The following is a 9,826-nucleotide window of genomic DNA, read 5'->3' on the forward strand; positions in this document are numbered from 1 at the left end:
CTGAAGAAGGTACCAAGTTGTCCTGTTAAAATAAGTTAGAGCAAACTTAGACCTCCTAAGTTAAATTAGTTTAATTTCTAATATATATGTTGTCAGGAGATGGAATGTAGGTTTAAAGCTCTCATCGTGGTCATAACGTAAAAGATGGTTCAGGTAGTGCAGTGATTTTCACCCAGTGCACCACAAGAACTTTGAAAACATGCGATACCTGACTGTTTAGTCAGGGGCACTGACCTCTTTTCCCTTAGACTGTCAAATAAAAAATATGACAACAGCCAACACAATAGCTGTCTGGTGTGAGTGAATCAAACTTACACCTATTTTTTGTCAGATCAGAAACTAATTTATGTGTACCATGAGATGACAAAAGTTGAAAATTGCTGAGGTAGTGTGTAATGAATTTTGGAAAGTAGAAATAATGGAATGGAAACAGTTCCATATTATTGACTGTTTCTGGAAATGAAACAAAGAGATAAAAACTAAGCAACAACAACAAAAAATGTCAATGCCATTACCCACAAAAGTCGGGGTCTTTCCTTTTACTTGCGTTATTGAATCATTATTTTCCCAGTAAAGTAATTTTTAATTGAGTTTATAGTTCTCTTAGAATTGCATAAGTTATTTGCACTATTACGTTTACTTATCTTTATATATTTTATATAGTTATATATTTTTTTCTTCCTACGTTTGTGTTCAGGGTTCCTTTTTTAGTAGCAAAGAAAATATTTTGAGTTCAAAACTCAGTTTCAGAGGGAAATTAGTAAAGTGGGGAGAATTTTGTGTTTTGAACTTGGCTTTCTCTCTCAGCCTTTTTTCTTTCCTCCCTCCCTCCCTCCCTCCCTCCCTCCCTCCCTCCCTCCCTTCCTTCCTTCCTTCCTTCCTTCCTTCCTTCCTTCCTTCCTTCTAGCACAGGTGTTCTGTGGGTCTAAATTCTGTGTTCACCATGCCTGTTCTGCAAGCCCTGACTTCCCCTCAGCTATCCTCATGTAGGGATCCCACTTCTTGCTTCCACTGGGCATGCTTCTATGCAGTACTTATACTGCACACGTCCCTGCCACCCGGACCAGAGTGTCCTGTGGGCAGAAAGCACGTCTCAATTCTCTCGGTAGCCCAAATGTGCCTTGCACATAATAAATTCTTTCAACAAGTGTTTGTTAAAGGAATGATGGATTCTCTCACACCCTCTGGTGAAATCTTTCTACTTGTAGGAGCTCCACAGTAGAGGGTGCAGGAAAGGGGCAGCTGGACACAGAGGGAAACCTCTCATTAATTTTGTCACCCTCACCAGAGTGGCCTTTACTGCTTGTCAAAGGGTTCTTTGGGTTGCAATGGAGCTTGGACTAAAAGGGGCTTCCTTTCCAGATTTGAGCTTTGTAACAAAGGCCTTCTAAAGATAATATCTGAGTCTTTGATGTCTAATTCTAGCTGAAAAGAAAAATAACTTAAGGAATGACTCGAGTGGTGGAAACTACAGGTCAGGAAAGCAGATAGTGCTGTTAGAGTCTGGGTAATTTGGAAGACAGAATGGCCATTCTGGGAGCCCTTAAATCATACAGAGTCAATGAGTTAGCTTAGTCTGCCTGCTTGCAATATCAGCCTGGATAATGCTATCACTTATTGTTGGAAATAGGTAAGGTGACCAACTGTCTTGGATTGTCCAGGACTATCTCCATTTTAGCACTGAAATTTCCATATTTCAGAGAATCCCCCGTCCTGGGCAAACCAGGGCATTTGGTCACCCTATAAGACCCAAATGTAAGGGTGGTCTATAGTCTCTTAATTTTAACATTAATACAGCTGTTAACTTGGTCTGCAGTACCTGTGAGAAAGAGATAATTTATTAAATAAGTAAACAACTAGCTCAGTTTGGGAGGATGTTAGCTTTGCTATTTCATTACAATAAGGCAATGTTACAACTAGTAAAGAACTCCCAGATATGGCTATAAAAATAACAGCAGTTACATAGTTGAACTTCCCTGGCTTAAACCACTGAGACATTGCCAAATTTTAGCTTCACGTGTGAAAATAACGTCTTACATCTGCAAAGATGTTGCATTACACACATTTAAAAAATTATTTTTATTTTTCTCACTTAGTTTACTTTTGTTTTAATCAGAGGTTCCACCAGTTTTCACCATATTAACTGAACAGAGTTGGTTAGTTTTTGCAAAGTATCATTCAGATGAATACCCGTTGCTATTGTTTACCGAAAGCACTATACTGTGTTGTTTATTTTTAAAGAATATTTTAAAAACCATCCTTTCATTTATAGCTCACCTGCACTTAATATAAATTTTGGAGAGTTAGCTTCATCTATAGAGAAAAAGTGGGGAGAGAGGAGATAGAGAGTGGAGAGTCACCAAATGGCTCCTCGTCTTCCAATGCCTCCAGCGCTACATGTATCGATCATGAGAACACAGAGAAAGCAGGACTATTTATGAATCACAAATGAATAACAGTACCAACCAAAGTCATACATTTAAAACAATGAAAAGCACATTACTAAATAATGTGGGTAAAGGAGAAAAGCAAAAGGAAATTGTAAAACATGTAAAGATGAGTAGACTCAGAAGCATTTCTTTACAAAATGTGTGGTTTGTAGACAACACACTGCTTAGAACACCTATATATGTATTAGAAAATAAGGAATATTAAAAATTAATGAAGCAAAGTTTCAAATAAAAATTGAACACCCTAATCCAAGAATCAAGCAAGAAGAACAAAATGAATGCAAAGAAAAGGGAAAAACATAAAGAATGTAATGACAGGAAATATGCAGCAGAAAAGCATAGTGAAGTCAGCTGAACTTGAGGAAGCCCCCCTTTTACACAGAGCTCTCAGGTGCCCAGGCCCTGACTCGGATTCTCACCTCCCAGCCCAAACAGTATGGATCACGGTCATTGAAAGGGAGAAAGGAAGAGAGCAGGAAATCCGTGATTGTAACTCTGCATGGAGGACTGTTGAAAGGAGAATAACAACTAACGTTTACTAAGGTCTGTGTGTCAAGCATTATGTTAGGCAGGTTACATACATTTTTTTTGTTTAATAATACATCTTTCTCATTTTGTAAATGAAAGATAAGAGTACTGAAGCAAAGCATAGCTTAGTAATTTCCTCAAGTTCACCAAACAGTAAGTTATGGAGCTTGGACTTGAACTCTAGAAGGGCTATTAAATTGGAGTTTAATTTACCACATATTAGTTGCCATTGGTTTTAGAAACATCTTGTTTTGAAAACTCGTATCTGTCTGGAAAGGTCATGGGGCTATTAGTCATTTACCTTAGAGTGAAGTGGTTCAAATAGATTCCTTTCCTCTTGACACCTAGCTGAGGTTACCTGTATTAAAAGAATGGGGCATTTGAAATGGTGGGAGAAGTCATGCAGTGGGAGTGGTCTTGTTTGGAAACTGAGGCCCTCATCGGAATATGAGGCAGCTGCGGCCTGGATGAGATGGTAAACAAAAGTACAAAAAGGGAAGTGGGAAGATGCCAAAGATAAATCTGAAGATTTCAAAATTCTGGCTAGGGTTAGCTCCACCCCCAAAAAGAGAAGGACAAGTTCTTCCTCTTTCTCTGTCCTTACAAATCAGTCCTCTATTCCCAGGACCAACGGGTCCAGATCCAGGGGCTGTGCTAGGGAAAATAGAGTCGGAAGGGACTTTAGAGTCCATCCATCCTACTCACCTCCAGCACCCCGCCCCCATCCATTACCCCAAACTACACCTGACCATCTTTGCTGGAGCAGAGTGTTAAGAAACTAGCTTCTTTACAGGACAGTCCATGTCCATTCTGGGCTTGAGCTAATTGTTAGAATGTCTTTCCTATCATTAGAAAAACTTCTGTCTCCCTTCAACGTCCCCTCTTTGGCCCTCTGGAATCGCTCAGTCTGTGTGGTGTTTGTTCAAGTGGAATTTGACCTGTCATGTATTGTTGTTTTTGGCTGATTTGTTAAGTTGATTATGTACCTCTATAAACTCAGTGCTTTTAGATCAAGGTAAAATGTAAAATGTTCCATCAATTATTCTTTCAGAAAGATTTTTGATACTGCTCTGTTTAAAAAGGAGAAAACAGGCACTGGCCGGGTAGCTCAGTTGGTTACAGTGTCATCCCACTCTACACCAAGGTTGGGGGTTTGGTCCCTGATCAGGGCACATACAAGAAGCAACCAGTGAATGCATAAGTACGTGGAACAACAAATCGTGTCCCCCTCTCTCTCCCCCACCCCTTACTCTCTCTCTCTTAAGTAAATAAATAAAAAGAAAATGCTGTCAACGTACAGATTCATTTTTTGATAATAGCTTTATATAAAAATACATAAAGTAATCTACATTTAATAAACCCCAATAAGTATGTTTTCTTAATGATAGGCACTGCTTGAAAGCTACTTTTGTTCTTTTGTGGTGTAATGAAGTAAATAGATGTTCAGAAGAGGAGATCATCTAGTTAACCAACTTGGACAAATTTCCACTTCATTTTTATTTTTTAATTATAGTTTACATTCAGTATTATGTTGTATTAGTTGCAGGTGTATAGCACAGTGGTCAGACAATCATACACTTACAGTGTTCTGATATTTCCAGTACCCACCTGGCATGATACATTTATTACAATATTATTGACTGTATTCCCTATGCTGAACTTTATATCCCAGTGACTATTTTGTAACTGTCAATTTGTACTTCTTAATCCCTTCCTCTTTTTCACCCAGCCTCCCAATCCCTGTCTTCCCCCATCTGGCAGCCATCAGTCTGTTCTCTCTATGAGTTTGTTTCAATTTGGTTTGTTTGTTTGTTTATTCTGTTCTTTAGGTTTCACATGTAAGTGAAATCATATGGTATTTGTCTTTCTCTGATTGACTTATTTTACTTCCACTTCACTTAAATTTTTTTTAATTTATTGACTTGAGAGAGAATGGAAAAGAGAGAGAGAATCATCGATTTGTTAGTCTACCTACTTATGCATTTATTGGTTGATTCTTGTATGTACCCCTACCAGGGACTGAACTCACAACCTTGGCATATAAGGATGATGCTCTAACCAACTGAGCTACCCAGCCAGGGCCCCACTTCACTTTTAACTTAAAATGTAACAATTAAAATGATACTGAGGTACCCTTTTATTTCTATCATTTAGTTGTAAAATAAAGGAACACACATAATAATATTTAATATTTGTTAGGAAAGGGTAAAACTAGTGCTCTCATACATTGTTATTGGTATTACAAAAATCTTTTAGAAATCATTTTAGCAATATCTATCAAGAGATTTAAAAATATACATATCCTTTGGCCCAGTAGAACCTCCTGGGGATTTGTACTAAGGAAATAATGAAAAGATTAAAAAATATCTAATGAAAATTTGCAATCTGTTATAGGAAAGTTATTTGTAATACTGAAAATTGCTCACAGCCTAAAAATCCAACAGTAGGAGATGGTTAATAAGATTGCATGACACCCACTCAATAGGAGATGAGGCTGCCATGGCAGGTAATCATTATGAAAAAAGCCATTTTGTGTAATCTAGATGGTCCTGGTGGGAAAATCTTCAGTAAATCATTAGTATGGAAGCTCAAAAATGTTGAGAATCACTAGTCTGTAGCCACATGAAAAATATTATAGTATATTAAAAATCATATATACAAAGAAATGCACTGAAATTATTCTTATGATAGAAAGATGGAGAATTTTATAATTAATCAAGATAGTAACCCAATGCCTCATTTTTAACCAAAAAGTGCTCCATAATTTTCTTCTGGACTGTTGCCAAGAACTGCATCACTACCCTTGACTAGCAGAAATATAGAACTATTACTGTATTCTTGTTAAGAATGTAACAAGAATGTCAATGTGGAAAAGTTTCTTTACGAAATAAATGCCTCAGGGATATATGTAACCTCTTATTCCTTCCTGTGTGGCTCCTCTGACACAACTGGAGACACAGAAGGAAGGGGCTTTTCTAGGAGCAAGATTTTTGAAGTATCAACAAGAATGCTAACAGATAACCCCCTTTTCTTCTTCTCTATTAATACTTTGCTCATTGCACCCTGTGCTCTGGGAGGAAAACCTGCTTATGTGGCTGGTTGCAAGTGAAACAGAGGAAAAGGGAAGAGATGCTGGCAGAGTGAATTCAGAAGCTGGGCAATATGATCCTTTGGCCAGTGCAGTCAAAGGTAGATTGCTGGTTAAATACAAACTTCTTCCCCAGTCTTTCTGTTTCTACTGGGCTCTTACAGAAACTTAAGAAGTTTTACACATTTTGGTTGATTCCTTTACTTCATTTTTCTTCTCCAACTTCATTATGGAAGATTATCTAGTGTTTCCAATTTGTCTGGCCCCCACTGATAGTAGCAAGAAACACTGGCTGTTGGAATGTGCTTGATTATTTGAGTCTCCAAAGCCCTTGTGCATTGTAGACTATGAGACCAAGAGTCAGAGTAAGGACACGACACTGCCAGTCAGTTTTCACACGTGTTTGCCACTGAACACACAAAAGCGTGGCCCATGTTAGTCAGCTGTTGTTGCACTGAATCTGAGCAACAGCCCCAAAGCTCAGTGGCTTATAAGAACAAGTAGGTATTTATTATTTTGTTCACGGGTCTGCAGGTGAGCTACGATTGCTGTGCTTCCATTGCAGGTCAGCTAGGCTTGCCTCAGAGCTCCAGGCTGGGATCAGGTCTGCTCCACACGTCCTCACAATCTCAGTAGCTACCCGAGGCACACTTTTTCTTCTGGTGGATCAACAAACACAAGAGACCAAGTGAAACCACTTATTTAGGGCCTTCACTCATGTCTGCTATTATTCAGTAGACCAAAGCAGGTCACAGACGTGACTGTACCCAACATCAGTGCAATGGGGGAAATAGCTCCCATGAGATGTTAACACGGTAGAGGGAGGTTTGAGAACAATGATCTAAATTGACATTGGTGACAATGTGTAAACAGATTAATTCAAATAATTCAAGAGGAATACCTACTGACCTGAAGAGCAAGTAGCATTATTTCCATGTGTGAAAAAACGCCACTTTTAACAGATGGCCAGTAGACATATGAAAAGATGCTCAATGTCACTAACCATCAGAGAAATGCAAATTACAACTACAATGAGATATCACCTCACACCTGTCAGAATGGCTATCATCATAGGGACATAAAGGAAAGAATAAACAAGTGGGACCTCATCAAAATAAAAAGCTTCTGCATGGCTAAAGAAAACAGCATTAACATGAAAAGAGAACCAACAGTATGGGAAAACATATTTGCCAATGATACCTAAGACAAAGGCCTGATCTCCAAAATATATAAAGAACTCACACGACTCCACTCCAGGAAGACAAACAACCCAATTAAAAAATGGGCAAAGGACTTGAACAGACACTTCTCCAAGGAAGATATACAGAGGGCCCAGAGACATATGAAAAGATGCTCAGCATCACTAGCCATCAGAGAGATGCAAATTAAAACCACAATGAGGTACCACCTCACACCAGTCAGAGTGGCCAACATAAACAAATCAACAAACAAATGTTGGAGAGGATGCAGAGAAAAGGGAACCCTAGTACATTGTGGGTGGGAATGCAGACTGGTGAGGCCACTGTGGAAAACAGTATGGAATTTTCTCAGAAAACTAAAAATGGAACTGCCTTTTGACCCAGCAATTCCGCTGCTGGGATTATACCCTAAGAACCCTGAATCACCAATCCAAAAGAACCTATGCACCCCAATGTTCATAGCAGCACAATTTACAATAGCCAAGTGCTGGAAGCAACCTAAGTGCCCATCAGCAAATGAGTGGATCCAAAAACTATGGTACATTTACACAATGGAATTCTATGCAGCAGAGAGAAAGAAGGAGCTTATACCCTTTGCAACAACATGGATGGAACTGGAGAGCATTATGCTAAGTGAAATAAGCCAGGCGGTGAGGGACAAATACCATATGATCTCACCTTTAACTGGAACATAATCAACAAAAGAAAAAAGCAAACAAAATATAACCAGAGACATTGAAATTAAGAACATTGTAACAATAGCCACAGGGGAGTGGGGAGGGGATAGTGGGGAGAGGGGTCTATAGGAGCTACTATAAAGGACACAAGGACAAAATCAAGGGGGAGGGCAGAGGTGGGGGAGGGAGGTGGGACTGGCTGGGGTGAAGGGGAGAAAATGCAGACAATTGTAACTAAATAAAAATTAATTAATTAATTAAAAAGAAAGAAAGAAAAACGCCACTTTTATAAATAGACTAATGAAAAATTTTAAAAATAGCTCAGTTGCCCTGTATTTCTTTTCAAGAACATACAATATCACTCTATTATAATGATAGTTACTGGTTATGACTATATTGGGGGTCTAGCCGAGTAGGAATTGGTTCAATTGTAGGTGAGTTTCCAATTTTGTGTTACACACCGCTGCCTCCCCCACCCCTGCCCCCCTCTGCTTGTTTTTAGGAGTTTGTAACCGGTGAGTAAAATGTGCCCTTACAGGAAAACACTTGATAAGAACCACTGTTTGGTAAGAAAAGGTAACTCAAGAAAAGAAATTCCTTGTTTTCCTTGTTTGTGGTTCTAAACATGATGTCACAGGTTTCTGGGAAAATAAGCCTTCTATGTAAAAAGAAGCTGACTTAAGGCAAAGTTTTAAACTACAGGTTTATGTTCTAATTTTCCTCCCAGGAAAATTTTGTTTAATGTAAGAGCCGAAGGCAAAAAATAAATAAAATCTTAGTTCAGGCTAGAAAGGTTTCTTTACATTGGAACAATAATTTTAAACTCTAGGAAAAAAGAGTTGGTAGCTCAGAAAAAAAGCTAGGAATGGATTAAAGGAAAACTGGTTTGTTTGTTCCATTTTTAAGTTAGTAGGGGTCTTTCCCCCAAAATTTTCTGTTTTTTTTATTCAGGTTAAAAGTTGGATGGATACAAGGGATCAGGGAATTTAGTCAATAACAGACGAAGATGAAGTAATTTCAGTTTCAGAAAATTAATCTGGCTTTGCCTAGAGGGAAAAATGGGGACATTGAAGCCAGGAGAGTTTGACATTTTGTGTTCCAGCTTAGAGGACTTCTTCCTGAAATGGACCTGTCACTTTGAAGCACAGCATCTAATTGCCTTTTTTCAAAGAAAAAGAAATGGTATATTCTGATTAACCAGCAATTATCTCTAATTAATAGAGAAAGCACAATTTTTTTACCACTCTCACAACTTACAGTTAACGTGTATACTACTTACCAGAACTAATTACATGCTATCTGGAGCTTGTAAAACGTGTGGGGGGAAGTAGGAACAATAAGATTGGCAAAATGTCAATAGTTCTGAAGGTGGGTAATGAGCTTAGATGAGAGTACAGAAAGCTCTGTGCATTCCTGAGCTTGGCTGCTCCCTGTAAGGCAGATCAATAATAGCACTGCTGGCCTTGCCGCTCTTCCTGCTGTCACCTCCAGTTCCTGGCAGCTGCCTGCAGGGGGGCCCACAGGTGAAAGGAAAAAAAAAAGAAATCTATGTGCAATCAAACGAGTAGAGGAAACATAAAAACATTTTTGAGCATGAACTAATTAGAGACCAGTTCTCCTGAACCCTTTTTGAAGAAACTACTGAAGAAAGAGCTTCAAACATAAACAGAGATACTATAACAAAATGACTGATGAATGGTGAATCTCTTTTTTAAAAAAATATTTATTGATTTTAGAAAGAAAGAGGAAAGGAGAGAGAGGGGGAGGAAAAAAGAGAGAGAGAAAGGGAGAGAGAGACGTCAATGTGTTGTTCCACACTTACTTATGCATTTGTTGGTTGTTTTTTGCACATGCTCTGGTGGGGGATGGAACCTGCGTTGGGAC

At 38.6% G+C, this 9,826-nt stretch overlaps 1 non-coding gene across 1 annotated transcript; it reads left to right on the plus strand.

Moving 5' to 3' along the window:
* Positions 1-9,322: 9,322 nt before the first annotated feature.
* LOC112300480 (small nucleolar RNA U89) lies at positions 9,323-9,472 on the plus strand. The gene has a single exon (XR_002974396.1). It is a non-coding gene; the product is annotated as a small nucleolar RNA U89 (small nucleolar RNA).
* Positions 9,473-9,826: the final 354 nt, after the last annotated feature.

The sequence above is a fragment of the Desmodus rotundus genome, chromosome 1 (genome assembly GCF_022682495.2).
Source record: "Desmodus rotundus isolate HL8 chromosome 1, HLdesRot8A.1, whole genome shotgun sequence".
NCBI classification, from domain to species: Eukaryota; Metazoa; Chordata; class Mammalia; order Chiroptera; family Phyllostomidae; genus Desmodus; species Desmodus rotundus.